Source organism: Tachysurus vachellii, chromosome 14 (assembly GCF_030014155.1).
Source record: "Tachysurus vachellii isolate PV-2020 chromosome 14, HZAU_Pvac_v1, whole genome shotgun sequence".
Taxonomy (NCBI): domain Eukaryota; kingdom Metazoa; phylum Chordata; class Actinopteri; order Siluriformes; family Bagridae; genus Tachysurus; species Tachysurus vachellii.
Genome location: NC_083473.1, coordinates 10,813,189 through 10,833,194, shown reverse-complemented (window position 1 = coordinate 10,833,194; position 20,006 = coordinate 10,813,189). Strand labels below are relative to the sequence as shown.

General features: G+C 37.5%; 1 protein-coding gene across 1 annotated transcript in view; it reads right to left on the bottom strand.

Moving 5' to 3' along the window:
- The window catches only part of thg1l (tRNA-histidine guanylyltransferase 1-like), a 427,208-nt gene that overhangs the window by 241,709 nt on the left and 165,493 nt on the right, over window positions 1–20,006 (bottom strand). The gene's annotated exons all lie outside the window — the stretch shown is intronic.

The window sequence follows — 20,006 nt, the reverse complement described above, 5'->3', positions numbered from 1 at the left end:
AGCGGGAATAAAGGAGGACAGAGATGTAGTAGATTTGGAGATGATCTGCTTTAAAGCACAAGTACAGACAATAAATACCAGATTAATACAACAACATGTACAACTTGTTAATGAGACCTTACTTTAGTCCAGTGGTACGGAACCAGATTTCCCATAATATAACACATATTTGTATTAAAAGTTAAATGTGGGGCAGCAAGAGGTCAATAATTCATCGTCTATGGACATGTCCAAATATACAGTTATTTGGAAGGAAGATGTTACGTTCATTATTTATGTAATCAGTAAATAAATACCTGTTTAAGAGAAGCTGTGACTGTACTGGAAATTCACCCAGAGGATTGTGTTGTTACTTTAGAGCATTCATTTCTTATTGACTTTGGGCTTCTTATAGGCAGATGAATTATTGCATATCTCTGAAAAAAAAAAATTAGACACAGCTTCCTTAACAATGTGGGCAAAGGAACTAACCACTATTCTTGCTTTGAGATATTTTTTCACTTTTATGAAAGCCATACATAGAATATTTAATGACCAAAAAACAACAACAAATGGCCCACTTTATTGTTGACTTTTTAATTTTCATTTCTGTTGTAATTGTATGTTACTGTTTTTGATATAAAAGCATGAAAAAAGGCTACCCAGTGCACCACTTGTAAATCACAATAATGCCATGCAATCAATCAAGCTAGCTGGTCCATATAAATCTTCAATATAATTTATTTAAAATCCATAAAATTAGCTTTCCATCCAAGAAGAAAAGGTCTTTTATTTACAAGCATACAGTTTAGAGTGGCAAGTTGGGGAAAAGAAAACCATGATTGGCATCAGAAAGCTAAAGTACACACTGCTCTTTGCAGAAGGATCTAACATCATTATTTATTTTTTTTACTTTTTCAATGACAGTGACTGACATTCATCTCTATCAACAGTAGGTGCTGCATGTACAACACACTAACTGAGAACTGTGATACAGCAGACAGACACTGTCTTTGAATTGCAATTGAAAGAACAAGGGTCAATTTTACTACTTATTTTCTTGTATTTCTTTTTCAGTATGATGCCTATACACACACACACAGACACACACACACACACACACACACACACACATATATATATATATATATATATATATATATATATATATATATATATATATATATATATATATATATATAGAGAGAGAGAGAGAGAGAGAGAGAGAGAGAGAGAGAGATGCCTACTGTACATACAAATACATATACACACACATACCACGCTTCTACAATTTGTTCTGTTAAATCTGGTTTTATAAAGTAAGTAATTCCTTTTATATTACTATCTTATTATTTTCTGTAGAACTGTCATATTTTATTTCCCATACCCATTAAAATGATTCACATGACAAGATTGGTTGTTGCTAACCATGCATGTTGCACACATCACTGTAAAGATCATACAGCGATATTTTTTAGCATATTTCTTCAACCCCCTTAACAGCAATATATGCATTTGAATTGTAATTGCTATTGCCAAGAACCATTTAATTTACATTTGGCGAATACGTCCATCCAAAGCAACTTATAATTGAGACAGGACAGAACTGAGCACTTGAGAGTTGAGTGTTTTGCTCAAGGATCCAGGTTAGGCAGTTTGGTAGTGGCAGGAATTGAACTCATCACCATTTGATCAGTAGCCTAAAGCCTTAAGAACTTAGTCACCACTTCTTTTTCAGTGAGTACAAGCATATAAACCATATATAATCTCTGGCTGATGGTTGCCTACCTTTTTACATTGGGCAGTGGGGAAATGTGTTCATGTGCAAATTGGACAGTGACTATAACTCTAAATACAGATCTGTCTCAGAAGCAGAATGAAATTGATTGTTTAACATTCCATTAGAGGAAGTTTAAGGAAAACTGTGTCAGCGGCAAAATATATTTACAACAGACACATTTTCTTTCACATTTCTCCAACAAAATGTTTATTACCAGCAGGCTAAATAAAAAAGTTACATACAATAACAAATGTGTTAACACTAAAAGCCACATTCTGGAACCTTTTTTTTTAACACCACCAGTTTAACACCACCAGTTCATTATACCAACATTCTCCAGAACGAGTCTTAAATATGGTGCTGTGATTTACCCCAAAAATTACATCAAATTTCTTTACCAGTTTCTCAGAATTTCTCATTCAGTATCTCCAGACAGGGCCGCTGGAAACATCTGTAACTGCAGCATGTAATGATGAAGCTCAGCATCTTCCTGCCTCCCCTGCGCTCTCACCACAGCTTAATCAGGAGGCATAGCGAGCGGCCATGTTGTTTACTGTTTACACACAGGCAAGCCTGGCCAAATAAGCAGAATAAACATCTTCTGCCGTGTGTCTGATTGGCAACTTCAGTTTCTGTTTATGTACAGAAGCCATCATGCACCATGGTCATGATTATTATACAGATCTATGCTAATAGGGTGCAGATACCACTGGCAGATAGAAAGGCGATGAAGGAAACCGGATGTAAAGATTAGAAAAGTGTTGTAATGAAATGGCCAGGAGACACACAGCTTCTAGCTAAGACATCACCTTTGCTTATCAGAGGAACAGGTTTTAAAGGTGTCCGTTAAGCTGTGTGTGGAAAAGTAACAGAAAGAGAGAGAATGAAAGAGATACCAGGAAGCTGACAGGTGGTGAGATATGTAGCTAATGAAACTGGCCTCCATGTGCGTGAGTGACAAACAGCTAAACAGAACAAAATTAGAAAGCAAAACTGAATGATAGTTAGATTTTTTTATCATCATTTTATGTAATTCATCATTTTGGTTTGGTTTGATAGCTGAATGGGCCACACAGTGCTCCATAATGCATATTACTGTGGTTAACACAGTAAGGACTAGGAGGACCAGGAAATGGAAAATTGAAAAATTGCCTGACCTGTCCAGAGGAAACATTAATATCAGGCTAACTGACTGCAACTAAAGAGCTTTTAATGTGCTGTGTTCAGATTACAAAGAAACGGATGGATCTAAAACTGCAGGAAGACAGCAGTTATAGTTGGAGTCCAGACACATGTTACGTCTTATTGTCAGAGGTAGCTCTTTTACACCGATGTGAGTTTTAATTACAGTGTTTACTCTTGAATTGGTTAAGGTTAAGATTTCAGATAGCGAGAACTGACCTTTGTTATTAAAGAACACCTCGTACCTGAAGCTCAACATAGATATGAGTCTGACTAGAGAAACTGATCAATGAGAGTGTCAGAGGCAGATAGCGAAGCCTATTACGCTCCATCTGCAAGCATTTAGAGGAACTGGAGAAGAGATTTCCCTCTCTCTGTCTCCAGGATCTTTCATCCTTCCTGGCACATCAGTGTTCCAGGGTTTGGAAAGTGCAAACAACCGACATTTCTGAGACTGAAGATTTACAATGGATTCAATAACCAATTATTACATATTTGAACTTATTTGATAAGGTTTCATTATTGTAAGCCAATCTTTATTAAAGAGTGTCACATTAACAGCTTTTGATGAAAAATACAGATAATGAAGCAGCTGAAGCAGAACGTTTAACACAATGTTTTCATAATGTTATTTTTTTTTTGTCTGTGATCATTTTGTGAGCAAAACAGTGACATTGTGAAGTGAATTGCAGCAGATGTTTTCAGAACATTGAACAAACTCTATTTATAAGCCTTCATTGAAACTGTCTTATTCTTAAACATTCAAACAGTGTCACCTTCAAACGCAAGTCGAGTCAGCAGGCAGCAGACGAGGTTGAGTCTACAGCCACATCTCAAATCAAACAGCAAAAAAGTGTTAAGTGTGTGTAAGTACATTTTCACAAAGGCAACGATGGTGAAGTTTAATGACATTCACATCTACCCCTTCACCACAACAGCAACTGTAACTAAATATAATTAAAGGTGTCATATAATAAAATGGTGCAGTGGGAAAGAAATCAAAAGAAGCTCTGAATAAGGTCCTGGGATATAGGGACATATGACGGTCTCTGTAGAAGATCCATTTGAGTAATATTGTTTAATGTTGGAGAAACAGTTATTTATGTAGGCTATATTCTCATTGTTGACATAAAAGTGAATAAAACACTTAAACCAAAGTCTCATTATTCTCAAGTCCAAATCAAGTGTTAATTAATAACGTGTGAAGCTGCAAGTCGCAACTTAATTCGGCAGGATTCAGGATTTGACTATTGCATTGCTGCTTCACACCTAGGTGGATTTAGATAAAGGATTATAAAAGAAGCATGAAACTTTATCATAAACTCTAAACTTTAATCTGCATTCAAACTGCAAACTGCAGGTGTGTTTTAACTCCAAACTGGGTCTAGACCTCTAGTCTCTTAAAAATAAAGAGTATTTTCGCCCATTCAGGCAGTCAGAGACAAGCAAAATTAAAGACCTGAAGCCTTATCTAGACTTGAATAGTGGCTCAGATGTGACATTGGTTGTAACATGTCTGGACTTGACTTCATTCCACATAGATTCTGCAGTCTTAAAGTGTTGTGACATTATAGGGCCCAAAGAAAGACACTGAAACAGATTCTGGTTAAACTAAGGAGAAAAAATTACGCTTTTTGATTAAAACACAGAAAATGTTTAGTGTTGGAAATATTCTGAATGTATAGAGAAGCTGTTGATTTTAAAAACATAAAAATATGTCAATGGCATTGTAATGATCATATGCACATTCATGCACATATTGAGCTCAAATATTCTGTTGTCAGAAATTTGAATCAGACACAGATACAAGTGCAGTTAAACATTTCATTGATGAAACACGTGCAATAGAAGGAAACTCTAGAACATGAGCAATACTTTGGCAACCATGGAAACATTCATGAGACCTAAAGCGTAAATACCACTGCTCATTAGATCACAATGAGACTAGCATGATTAACTTGAAATGCCAGGGCTGATGGGAAACATTGTTCTATGCCATTGAATTGGGGCATGGAAGCCTTTATTATCGCTACATATACATTACAGAACAGTGGAATTCTTTTCTTTGCATATTTCAACTGAGGAGTTTGGGGTCAGAGCGCAGGGGCAGATATGATAGAGCACTCCTGGAACAGGGAGGGTTAAGGGCCTTGCTCAAGGGCCTAACAGTGGCAGCTTGGTAGTGCTGGTGCTTGTACCCTGCTCCTCTGATCAACAACCCAGGGTCTTAACCACTTGCGCCACCACCATTTCTGGTGCACTGGATGTGATTATTACAATCCCTATACAGGAATGCAGGGAGCCTGGAGTCTATCACTGGGGACTTGAGACACTCTGGGGTGGTTAGTCAAATGTACTAATCACTAAGCCACCATACCGCACAACATTAGTGCTACAATAGTGAATAATACAATTATAATAATTATGTAACTATTAAAAAAAGTATTTGCCCATAAATTGTGCTGTAATACATAACCATTGCAAGCTTCTTCTGTTTTATGGTGTTGTTCATTGTAATGGTTGGTAATGGTATTTTTTCCATGAGATGGTATCATAGTGTAAGGGATCATGAAGCTGGCCTGAGAGTGATTCTAGATTAATTAGATTTTTCATTAAAGGGATTCAAATGCGTCCTAAAGTAGTCCGTTATGTTCTGATGATGACCTTGAGGTAACAGCCTGAGCTTTGCCTCTGTTCTGTTTCTTCACTTAATACAAAGGTAGCATTCATGGATATCTAGATACCTCTGGGTAAGGGTTAATTAAAATACAACTACTCATTAAATGAATATTTATTAGATCTGTAAATGAATGAAGAATTAGTGGATTCTTGTGAACCTAGAAACATATTAAATACTGTATACTGGGAATATACTGTATATTACAGAAATCATTTTATCAATTCTCATGGGGAAGTGAAACTTATTTCTAATTAATTATTATTATGCTTTTATTTTCATCACAGTAGACTGTATATATATCTCAGGTTACCCCATGGTGGAAGAGGAAAGCCCAGACTAGCCAGACAGAAATATATTACATTATGTTACAGCACAGAGACAGCTTTATGTGTCATGTCAGTTTCAGCATGCGTTAGTTTATCACCTTCAGAGGGGTCAGTGGTAATTAAATCTGTGTGTATGTGTTTGTGAAGACAACAGAGGTAGGGCATAAATATGACAATGACTGTGTGCACGTTGTAAAATGATAGCCGGAAGGTACATAACCATGGTCAGCTGGTAACCTGATATGCTTTTACCGTGCTCTCGGGGTGAGTGATTGATTTGACAAACCACAAAACATTCACTGGCTTTGTTCCAACCTGATAGCAAAACTGTGCCTCACACACAAACACACACGCATGCAGCCCTAGCAACAGCCCCACACTGGTAGAGTCTTTAGAAATTAATCCTCCTTGTAGGAACAGGAACAGCACTAGGCCCACCTGCTGGAGAAACAGAGTGGACACTTTTCCAGCCTGGAGCAGCAGAAATGTCTTGCACCATTGTGTTAGCTTTTGTTTGATGGCATATTGGCATCAGGACTGCAGCGTAACTACAGAACATCCATCAAACCCAAAGCCCACATTTCTGCACAGGGCTGCAGTGATGTACCTCCAGACTCCTGAACTTAAATCACTCCTTAACCTAAGGCTCACTTACATCACAATATAATTACAGTTTTACTTGACTGGATCATGTTTATCAAGTCTGTTAGCAAAAGGGTTTCCTATAGAGTTACCTTGGATGGTAAGGTGTTCAATTTGAAACGCAACAATTTTTTTTTTCTAAGAGTGGAAGAACTAAGGGCAATAATTGGGTTTTAATAAACTTTGCTATTTGAATCTTTGTTACTTTAGCATAGCATTAAATACGACTCAAACTGCAGGTTGTGCTTAAAGTCTCTATACAGAGGGGAAATTACCTTTTTTTTTTTTTTTTTTTAAAATGTATTAACCTTGTTTACAAAATTAGGCAAAATACATATTTGTCTAGAACTATATATAGAATAAAAATCAGATCTGAAAAACTTTGAAAGACATTTTGCTAAAAAGTGTTAAGTTTCCCTGTGTATGGAGAGTTTTGGGATACCATGTAAATTACTAAAGCCTACTGCAATTTATGGAGCTTGTATCTGGACTTGGATATGAGAGTGAAGTAAATTACTCTTGTGTTGGGCTTGATTTCTTTTTCTAGACCTATAAGATTTTCCTGGAGTGAAATTTATACTTTATATTCTGTTCTAGTGTCTATTCCTTGGGTCGTTTCCACCTTTTGAAACATTTTACAACTCTGTTATGATGATGATGTGATGGCATAAGAGCATCGAAGACATTGCGACAGCCATTATCTAATTACAAAGGGATTACTCTCACAGTGTGTGCATTTTTCTAAGGCATGGCATCCAAAAACCAAACTAAATCAAATTGTAAAAATTGCACACTTAGGTAGGCTAGACTTGTTAGACTTGCTAGACTTATACAGACTGACTTTTTCATGATTGTGTTTGTTAAACTGGCCTCTATACTTATGAGATGATATTTGTAGACAGAAACCAGACTCTGTGTGTGTGTGTGTGTGTGTGTGTGTGTGTGTGTGTGTGTGTGTGTGTGTGTGTGTGTGTGTGTGTGTGTGTGTGTGTGTGTGTGTGTGTGTGTGTGTGTGTGTGTGTGTGTGTGTGTGTATATATATATATATACATTTCTATGTAAAAGAAATGAAGCATCAATTATGGCAAGTAATACAGACCCAATGAAGAAACAGAAAATTGTGTGAAAATAGTGCACCTATAGTGTGCATTAATACATTCCACTTCTAAAGAAATTGCACTATATCCAAACACCGGTGCAGTGTATGAGAATATAAGGTATATATGCATCACTTGCTAACTACACTTGCTTACAGGGGGAGCTAGAGCCCCAGAGGAGGAATTTAACTAAGACATGTCTTAGTTAGACATGTATTAGTGTTTAAGCACATAATCTGACCTTAATGATGATGATAATGCTTTTTATTAATGGTAATTAAACAGTACATGTATCTGTACTGACTATAAGGTGACTAACTGCTATATAAAACTCTAATTGTGGGCAGTCAAATGTTTGGGGAGTGTTGGGAACAATTAGGTTTTGCTGGGCGTATATAATTACAGTCTATGCTAATGTGAATTGCAGCAATGAGGATTCATCAGGGCATAATGACTGCAATTACATTATCCAAAGAGATGCACGTATTCACAGAAAGCTTAACAAATCACAGCTCTGCAATTGTTTACCTCAAAACAAATCATAATATCTAGGAACACAGGCCCAGTGCTTCAGATCTACTGAAATGCCCTGAGTCACTCAGACTTTACTGAGTCATTTACCGAATCAGAGAAGCAACAGGGTGAGTTGTTCCTGTGGGGATTTCAAATTTGCGAAAATAAACATTTCAGTGAATTTCAGTGTGATATTTAGCGCTGTGGGGAGAAACACAGGTCTGTGTTATTTTACTGAATATTAGAAATACATTAGAAGTACATTTTTATCCAAAATGCTTTTTTTGTTTTTGGGGAAATGAAGTACATTTTGGTTATTTGTGTATATATTAAATTGCATTATTATCATATATTAGATAAACAGTTCTTCATATGCATATTTTTTGTTTTGTTTGGTTCTGTCTTATTAGCAATGAATATAAAATACCTTTGATTAAAACAATATTTGTGCATTTGTCCTTATGGACATAAATAGTGCAGCTCTGAGATTACAGTGTCAGAAATGGTACATTTTGTTCCTTAAGCTTTAACCAATGTAAATAGACTCTTAAATATATAACATACATTCAATTTTACAGGTACAATTGTATTTTTGGGGGCACGGTGGCTTAGTGGTTAGCACGTTCGCCTCACACCTCCAGGGTCGGGGTTCGATTCCCGCCTCCACCTTGTGTGTGTGGAGTTTGCATGTTCTCCCTGTGCCTCGGGGGTTTCCTCCGGGTACTCCGGTTTCCTCCCCCGGTCCAAAGACATGCATGGTAGGTTGATTGGCATCTCTGGAAAATTGTCCCTAGTGTGTGATTGCGTGAGTGAATAAGTGTGTGTGTGTGTGTGTGTGTGTGCCCTGTGATGGGTTGGCACTCCGTCCAGGGTGTATCCTGCCTTGATGCCCATTGACGCCTGAGATAGGCACAGGCTCCCCGTGACCCGAGTACTGTAGTTCGGATAAGCGGTAGAAGATGAATGAATGAATGAATGAATGAATGAATGAATTGTATTTTTCTAACTACGGGTATAATTGACATACTGTTGAACGCACTACCCATGTGACCATGGATTTTTAAATAACCTCAGTTTAGTATATTTTTGTAAGTGATATAGTGGCTCAGTTGTAAAGACACTGACTTGGTGATTGGTACATTATGTACCATTGTGTACATTAAATAACAGGACTGCCAAAGACGAACCTTAAAACTTTAAACAAAGCATTTAACTCTCAGCTGCTCTGGTCTTTTTGGATTGTAAATAAATAAGTAAATAACTAAAACAGCAATTATTCACATGTATTATATACAGTGCAATACAGCTGAGGTTTCTACACAAAGACTGAAGAAAATAGATTTAAAGAATAAAGGACAAAGCAGTTTCAGTCCGCAGCTTCTGTCTTTCCTTTCCTGGTGAGAGTGAATGGGTAGGTGCTGTGAGAGATGGATGGAGGAACAGAAAAGCAGAAAGGAGCAGTGAGTATATGCTTGTCAGGGGGTTGCTGGGTGTGAGTGGCCGTGGCAGATGCATTAGTGCAGACATCTCACTCCTGCTCAGGCTGAACCCATTCAGGGATTGAAAGCATGGCTTGTAGGTGAACTGTGCAAGTGAAGGCTTTCAGTGTCCTGCCACACCTTCTCAGAGCTACACACACTCACCACACTCAATCACACACACTCAGTAAGAAAAGTGTGTACTGTATGCTCTTACAGTAAGGTCTGACATCCTATGATCAGAAATATTATTCCACACTCGTTCAGAAAGGATATACTGGTAAAATGATGTAGCATATAAACGGACAGTTTAAAGTTCTTTTCATATGTCCAGCATTTAGTCTGTTTGAATCAGACTCTGCTCTGTTTCCTTTTTTGGTCCAATCACACTTGGCTGCAGACCAGAGCAAGCCTCTAAACAAATTCTGGTGAGATGTGAAAGCAAGTTGACCCTGAACTTACCAAGCATTCTATATCGTTTCAACACATTTAGCACTGGTTGTTTTTTCTCTATATGTCTTGGTACTGTAATGATTTATACCCCCCTATCTTGGTTGACCCATAAGGGGATGAATTCCCTTTTGAGTCTGGCTCCTCTAAAGGTTTCTTCCCCCTGCTGTATCAGAGTTTTCTTGCAGGTATATTGCCAAAAATCTCGATCCAAATGTCTTGTTTTGGGACAGCTATATATACTATGCAAATAATACTGAACTGAATTGAACACTGAATTGTAAACCATTCTCATATATATCCACCGAGCATAAACATTTGGATTAAATGGTAGACTAATCCCACACAATAATTTAAAAAGCCTTTAAAAAGAATAAAACACATGGCATGCTTGGGCACAAGGCTAACAGATCATACCATCTTGCTACAACACTTTGTGTTGTAAGTACAAGCTATGACATTGCTATTATGCCTGTTAAACACACTGTCAGTGCAGGCAATGCAGAGCACTGCAGCCTTGTACTTTTCCTCTAAGAGAAACAGAAGCACAGAGAGAGTCGTCCTGGCAGGGGGCCGCCTCCGCTCTTCCCCTGAGTGCAATAAAGGCTGATTAGAGTTAAGGCAGTGGGGCAGACCCCCCTCTCTCTCTGCCAGCTGCTGCTTCATGCTGAAGCCTGTCATCTGCGAAATGAAGTTCAGATGGACAGATAGATGCCTGCTGAAAAGGGCACTACGGAGGAGGGTTGAGCGTAGGACAAGAAGAGAGAGGTACAAGAGACAAGGAGAAGAAGGGGGTCGACAAAAAGACAAGCTGTGATACGTTTGACCTTGAGACGAATCGTGTCTTTCCCACAGTCAGCATGAATCACTGTCAGAGAGGACGGGGGAGGTCAATGAGAGATCCTCTGTCTCCTGCTTGCTATCTTTTAATGTTTCTTTTTCTCGCTTCACCTCTCTGTCTCAACTTCTGCCCTCCATAGTAGGGGAACAATTTTACTTTAACAACCTTAATTAACCCAAGTCTCCTCCTGAGCAGGAAATCTGATCCCCTACTGAAAGTTAAACGGTGTACATGTTTGGAAAGAGAGCCATGGTGTTCCTGTGACCTGGCCATCAATTATAAAACATTGCTTCTGCTTTTCTTATAGTTACTTTAGATAGATTTCAGTCTTCAAGCCATAAAGCAGATTAGTGTGCTTTATATCAAAGCAAGTAACCTTTATCTTCTGATCAGGTTTATGTCAACACATGAGCATAAACATAAACTGATTATTCAATAACCAGACCACACCAGTCCAAAGACATACATAGGGATGTCATATGTATACACAGGTATACATTCCTGCACAGGAGTATGATAGTGTGATGAGTTGGCACCCCATCCAGGGCATCCCCCACCTTGTGCCCTGAGTCTCCTGTGAGAGACTTCAGGTTTCCCGTGACCCTGTGTAGGATTAGTGGTTCAGAAAATAGATGAATAGAACATATCTTATATCACAGCACTGTTCTCTCGTCTGATTGGCCATGAGGTCTTAAGTAATTTTTTTAATTTTATTGACACATCGTTGTGGAATAAAAATCAAATAAAGAGGAATAAGACACTTTTGACATGCGGGTATAGAAGATATAACATCATCTGCCATTGACTGATTTCCCATAACAATAATGCCTTGTATAGTATTTCTTAAATATAGTTTCCAACATTATCCTGAAGATGCATATAGGTATATTCAAAATATAACATGAAAAAATAGAAAGGTTTTATTGTAACTGGTCAGATTCTCTTCTTCTATTTTAAACAAAAAAAATACATTTCCATTTCTCCTTCCTCTCTTTAACATTAAATGCCATAGACAGTATAAAGGAAGCAGCTTTTGTCTTTGTCTCTGTTCCTGTTGGAGCCTTGCAGTATGAGATGAAAGATGGTGACTTGTGACACACACATGCCAGATGGGATGGTGTCAGGTGTGTTTTGGGATTGATCTGAGCATTAAAATGAAGAAAAATGATGGACAGGATCTGCTCCTGTAATAATTCAGTGTCTCACCGTGATTGATCTCCTGCTCACACTGTAATACTGTATGGCTTTTGTCATTTATCTACATGATTTACTGACATCTACTAGTTTCATTTTCTAAATCGTCAATTTTTTTATATTGATATGAGCGCACACTTTTTTATATGCCATGCACTCTTTCCTACTGATAGGTATACATTTATAGACTGAATACAAATCATGCATTTGCATATCCTCGTGCTGCGCTCAGAAATTTTAATAAGATGTCTGATCATATATCATATATTTCACCAAATCCCAAGTAATCATCATTCAAATGTGTTTGAAGAACGGCTCAAGCAGAAACATCCGTGCATCTGTGAGTCAAAGTCTGGCTGTCTATCATCAGTGAGTGTGTGTGTCTTCTAGGTCTATAGGTTTCTTCCATAAAATAAAAGCTGTTGCCTGAGGAGAAGCACTGCTCCCTGCGGCATAACCTGTGGGAAAATACACCAGTTACATACTTACTGCAGGCAAACCACACACAGACAATAACACATATACGAGAAAACTTTCAATGGATTAAACAATCATTTTAATAGTGTGGTCAAGGTTTCAGAGGAAGATATTTGGCTGTGTTCAATTATAAATTCCAAAGAAATTAAGACACGCATATTTTACACCTACCATGACGGGGTTGGAAGTTGGCGGTCACATCCCCTGACGTTTACAGAGAAGCCAGTTTTCTCCCATCTGATTTTTTACTGCAAAGTGCAGACCACACTCTTAACTACATGGCATGAGAGAAGACTTTGGTACTTAATTCAGATGCTGGAGTTCTGTTTCATGATAAACAGCCAGTCCACATCTGAAGAGTCTTGAGTAGGAGTTCTGGACCTCTTGGTAAAGAGGAAACTAGGAGATGAGACTTCATAGAACGTTAACTGGGAAGAAGCTGGAGCTACAGGCTTGGCTATTCTCCTAAACGTTATTTTGTAGGTACAGAATATTAACTTATTGGCTGCACTATAATTGTGCTGTATAAATATAGACAATAATCTTCATCAGGGTGGTGCAATGCTCCGCTTCACAACACTCTATTATGACCCCAAAAATGATATTTATTCCATGACAGCACGACCCAAAATGTTTTATTTCTCTTAAACTACAACAATTTGCAAATGATTCCATTTTTTTATTGCACATTTTTTTATTATTCCTTTTATTTATTAATAAATGACACAGCATACCATTATTTATCACTTATTATATAAAAGCACAAAGTAGTTCTTCTTTTTCAAGTTATAATAGTCAAAGAAAATGCATCTTGTCATTTAACTGAAAATAAAATAAAAAACAGAACATATAAATAGCATAACTTATCAATATGTTGCTTTTTTTTTACTTTTTAATTAATTTATTTTTAGGCTTAAAAATATTTTAGGCTGTGAATAAGGTGTTAATGCAGAAGCACAAGACATTAGAGAAGTACATTAACCTGTGCTCTACAGACTTTATATAAAAAAAACACTTTCTGACAATCAGAATTCAACACGGCTGTGGTATAATAAAAAATGAATGTATAGTATATTATTATTTTCAAATCAAGTCTTAAATATGAATGTTGCAGTAATTTTAGATGTTATTAATAAAAGATGTTACTTTTAATGTTAAATGTTTAAAGATTGGTTGAAGAGAACTACAGTTTAAACTCATATAACATATAATACCTCGTTTTCAACTGTGCTGAGCAGAAAAGCATCTCAGCATGCACAAAACTCCAAACCTTGATGTGGCTAAGAAGAACAGCAGAAGACCACATTGGGTTTCACTCCTGAAAGCCAAGATCAGGAAGCTAAGGCTATTATGGGCACAGTGTACATCTGAAAAAATCACCTGCTCTTTTTCAACTGTCCAGTTTATCTCAGTTTATCTCAGTTTATCTCAGTAGCCTCAGATTCCTGGTCTTGTTTGACAGAAGTGGAGCTTGTTGTGATCTTCTGCTGTTATAGCTCATCAAGCTCAACATTCAAAGTTTTGTGCATGCTGAGATGCTTGCTTCATTTTACACATGTCTGTGTAAACTGTAGGGACTGTTGTGTGTGAAAATCCCAGGATATCAGCAATTCCTAAAATACACAGATGATTAGTACCCTGGTACCCAAAACTAAGTCACAGTTAAAGTCATAGAGATCAAAACTTTTCCCCATTGTGATGTATGATGTGAACATTGAGTGCTTGACTTGTATCTCCATGATATTATGCGTTGTGTTGCTGTCACATGATTGGCTGATTAGACAATAGCATGAATGTGTGGGTTGATAATAAAGTGGACAGTGGACAGTGGACAGTGGACAGTGGAAGTAAACTTTTTTATGTAATGTTTTGTATGAAGCACTAAAAAGGCCTTGGGATCAGTGTGTAATTACGTTTTATGGTTCAGTAAGCACCTGAGTGTCTTATTAATGCACCAACTGGATAAAGTGTAAACAAAGATTCACAGAGACACAATAAAAAAGGGAAGTGGAAGAAACTATGTAGGAAACAATATGAATTAATGTGAAATAATATGATTTAAGCAGAAATTGTCTGGAGTATGTGTGTGTGTGTGTGTGTATGTGTGTAGTGATGGATGCTGATGCATGAGGGGCTCGTATGGTCCAGGCAAGAATTACAGCACAGAGCAATGCGATGTGATTATAGGTCATTACACAGTGACAGTCGCCTTCAGCAAGACTCTACAGTGTGTAATAACACACTTATGACAGCTGACCCCAAACACACAAGTGCACACACAAACATTTATCATAGAGGTATGACTGAGGGCTGAGGGAAATGATAAATGAGGAAATAAACACTTCCTCAAGGTCAATTTTGGGGAAACTATAGTACAGAAGAATGTATGGTTATGAGCAAAATGACAGTTTACTGCGAAAAATGAGACACAATGAAAATAAAATGAGACAAATCTGTATCAGACATTCACTATTAATGTCAAACACTGCCAAACTGATGACAGCAAGCTGCTGAATAATATATGACAGGATTGAATGAGTGTGTACCCAGCTAACAATTACTGATGCTGAGAATATTTGGGTTTTTTTTTTGGTCCCAAATGCTCTGAGAACAGATTCTATTTGTTGTTGTTTCCTGTTTGGTTTACAAGGAGATTTGGCTTCTAGAAATAAAGTGCCCACGTTTTCTTGTGCATTTATGGTTCCAACAACATTCTCCTAATTTTCCCATAGCCTTTATGTACATTTTCTATCCTTATGAGATCTTTGTGGTAACTTGTTCCTTTAACCTTCTGCTAACCTTGAAATAATTTAACCTTTTGTGAAACTATGCTAACACAGCATACACAAACACATATACAAATCTGATCTACATTATCTTATCGAATCAATATGAAAATGTTTGAGCAAAAGGCTGCCCCTTTAATGAACGTTAAATTGTATAGAGGCATTAAAACCTACAAACAACCTTTGGTAAACTCATAAGACAATGTTGTGTGAACGTTCTTGAAACGTTACTTTATGGTTTATGGTTTCTAAGTTAGTTTGTAATTACAAAAAAAGAAAGAAAAATCTAATAACAACCTTCAACGTCTAGTGATTGACACCTGTGAAAAGACCCATATGAGAATGTTCCCAAAACATTATGAGATTGTTCTCCAAGGAATAACCAAATAGAAAGCAAATGCTTTCTTCATGGATACGTTCTGCCAGGTAAAGGTTTATAGGTGTAAGTTTTTAAAATTCTGATTACTTATTAGATATTATTCCTATTAGTATCATTCTATGTTGTTGTTGTTGTTGTTATTATTATTATTATTATTATTATTATTAAGTATAACTATTAAGAGGTAATAATAGTAGTAGTAGTAGTAGTAATATTCTTATTCTTATTAGTTCTTATGTGCATGTATAGTCTTGTGCTGCTCTTGTGTTAAGTCTTAGTACTAACTGTTGATCTTGTTTTGATCAAGCTCCACTTGGGGATTAATAAAGCCCTCTCTTGTACTATATTCCAAAAACGTGTATATGTATTTCTATTTCAATTATTTCAGCTTTGTTTCAATAATAAATGTCTCACATTGTTTCCTTTAGTTTTCTCAGTGGATCTTGAATTGTGTGGGCTGTGTTTTAAATTATCAAGTGTATTTTAAATGCTGGAAATATTGTAATTTAATCCATCTGCAAAAACGACACATATTCATACACTTTTATCGGATTAATATTCTATTGAATTGCACAAGTAGTAATATAGTAGATAATATTTAAACATTTGTAATATTCTAAAAGTATACAATACATACAGTAAATGGTAAAGTCCTTGAAAGACAATGGAAATGTATTTTATTATCCAGTTGTAGTAGACCATTGAAAAAGAAACTATCTGTACTATCACTTATTACCACTAGATGGCAGCGTCGTACCAGGCTGCATAGAGCTTATCGTTGTTCGTGGATAAGAACGTGGAAAGAAATAATTATATCGGTTTTAAACAAACTATTCCGATTTGATTGACAACTAAGCCTAACATATACAATACACTTACCTTTTGCTTTTTTTTCACAGATCCAGGATCCCTGGTTTGATCTTTAGATTATTATGTGAAATTCCCAAGATTTGCTCTTGACCCATTGTTACCCTAGGGGGCAAACAGTGTTGGAGGAAACACCTGATTGTACAGTAAAAGTTTATGGATGTTTGTAGAACCAACAAAGATGGAATAAGCCCATGGGAAGAACTGTTGAAGTTTTTTCTGAAGGAAAGTTACTTGTAATAAATGCTGGTGCAAGGGCTGAAAATGAGACTGAGAAAATTCCACACATGTGCAGGCTACGGACAGAAGGCCTATCACTTCTCTCCATTCATAATCACTCCCAGACACATGCTACAGGAAAACATCACAGAACTGTCTTTTTGTTCCATGTAACCATCTGTAAATGTGGAGAAATATTTTCATGCCCTTTGCTCTGATGGAGTCCACTGCAGCTTTCACAAGCATGATGAATTTTCTCTGCATCACAGATAAAGGGAAAGACTTTGAACAGGAATACTCACCCTTAGGAGTCAATGCAAGAAATAAACAGCCTGTGTTAGGGGTTTAAATTATGTGACTCGTTGTGCCCGTAGCAACCACAGTTTGTATCTGGGTCACGGCACCAAAAAAAATAAAAAATGACAGTAAGCCTCCTTTATAGATGCAAACCATTTCTTTGGGGTAACAGCACAAACTGTGTACTGTGAATCTGTGAGTGGTTTGGAAATGAGTTGAATCTGTGTCCTGGGAATCGGAATCTAAATTAATTCAACATTTAAGTTTTTAGATATTTTTTTAGTACTTCTGTAAGAAAAGATCAACCATCCTCCCTGTATTGCACTGATACAGATCAGAACAGATTTTGCATTGTCCAGTAGCCTTGATGAGTCAAGACAGAACAAGACTTTTGGGCTAATTGCTACTCTGAAGACAACACCAGCTCTAGTGTCTTGATGTTTTGTTGTTGATCTGTTATGATGTTGTGGCCATTTTGGGATGAAAAAAAAACAAAAGAAGCAGAGTTTTATTCAAGTCCTGTGAAATCTAGTTATTTGGCCTCTATAGTTACTGGGAATTCTGGGGGAAACATGATGGCAGCCTAGGACTAATGAATCCAGCTGAAGATCACTCACACCTCATCTCAAATCCACAGTGTAGTCAGATTCTTCAGTACTCACTTTAATAGTTATTCTATGACAATAGACCTCCTGGGCTTGCAGATCGCCAGTGTGCAGTGTATAGTATACTAACAGTAGAGGATTTTAGGGCTGGTAAGCTAGTGCATGTTATAGGCTACAGAGGAAACCAGTAGTAGAAATTCCCCCAAAACTCCCAGTCGTGTAATATTGGGCAAGATCCAAACAGTTCACCATGCCAAACTCAGTGGGTTATTTCCTGTATTATGCAATGCCATTTCATAAGTGCTAATTTTACTTTGAAAAAAGCCTTCCAGTTTGATTTGATTAAGATTCAGATTCCACTTTATTGTGCAGTGTACACGTACAGAGACAATGAAATGAAGTTTGCCTCTGAAGTGCAAATAGTGATAAATAAGTATAACAATACAAATAAAAGAATTTGCTGCAGAGGTAATGTAGGTAACTAACCGTTAGCAAAGTGCGTCCTGATGTGTATGGAAGAGGGTGAGTGAAGAATGTTTTGTGGTGAGGAAGTGTATTAGCACAGAATTCAGAAAGGTCACCGCTGAGGGAAGGAAGCTATTGCTAAGCTGGCTGTTGTGAGAGTACAGGCACCATTAGCACTTCCCCAAAGGGAAGCGGGTAAAAAGTTCATGCTTATGATGAAAGGGACCTTGATGTTGCTTATGTTTCACACTGTACATTCCTAAACACTGACCTAACGTTCTTACAGTATATGCATGTTTGTGATGTCAGCAGCCAGTGTTGGATAAATACAGTGAGCGACCATTTTAAATAATGACCTGTCTTGCGCTTCAGTATCAGTGAGAAAAAATGTTAATCCTCGCCTTCGCTCCAGTTGACACATTTTCTATCACCACGTGACTTTTTTCCCCCCTTAAATGCTTCAGCTACTGTTCGTACAACACACAGCATTTCTGTGGCTAATGGCTAAAAAAAGCAATGCTAACCCTGATTCTCAGGTACAAGTGTGAAACGTTCTTTTACCTGGGGTTAAAGTGGGGGTTATAACAATGATAAGCTAATGTTAAGCCCTAATGGTACAATGATACAAATTCACCAGTATCTGTGGTGATAGGTGAGCCTTTCTCAGACTCCTCAAGAAAAAAGACATTAATGTTCCTGGTCAGATGACTGGAGAAGTGAGCTCTCAAGAACTTGAAGCTAGTCACACATTTCACCGCTCCTCCATTTATTTGACTATAGGTGTGTGCATGATTCATCTTGGACTGTCCGAAGTCTACAGTAAGTTCCTTGGGTTATTGAGGGCCAGACTGTTAATGGTACACCAGATCCTTGCAGCTCTGCCAATGTGATGGAGCTTTCATTGCCATTACTGATAAGGCCAACCAGTGAGGCGTCATCTGCTAACTTGATTATGGTGTTAGAACCACAAGTGGAAACACAGTCATGTATGTACGCGGAGTAGATGAGAGAGCTGAGCACACAGCTCTGAGAAACCCCAGCACTCAGACTGAAGAGACTGTCGTCTGTCTCTGAGAAAATCCTTTATCTAGTTGCAAAGTAAGGAACTGATGCCAAGGTTTGATTGCATGGTTTGCTAACAAATCTAATACATGATTGAAAGATAAGACAACAAATAAAGCTATGACAAGCAGCACCTCTGGTCTCTGCTTTTATAGCTTTACCATTACTCATGAACCTAGGGACACACATCTCTTTGGTTCTGTGCCATATCCAGTTTCTCAATTATTACGTATTTTCCCTCAAGGACAACGATGCAGCTGATTGGTTAGTCCTTCATGGCTATGTGGGACACATCAAACACACTACAAACGTGATGTGGCTGTATTCTTCCCAGACCATGTCCGAATGTGGTTTGAGGGATTCGATCACAGTGCATCTTCTGGACACATTTAACCCCATTTACACCTGTACTTGGTGTTGTCCACTGATCTGAACAGACAACATTAATGATTCAATAACTATGCAAATTAGCTCCTGACATCATCTGGTGATTTCTAGCCATTTGAAGCAAAGACTAGCTGCTTTCCCCTGAAAAGAGTTGGCAACACAGCACATTTAGGCAGATCTTTGGCTAAATGCCAATCCTGTAAAAGCAAGTAGATTGTTTATAAAGTACTTCCTGGTACAGCTTCTTCCATGCTGATCCTACACTATTAAGAACATGCCATTTTCCCCGAATGGTACCAT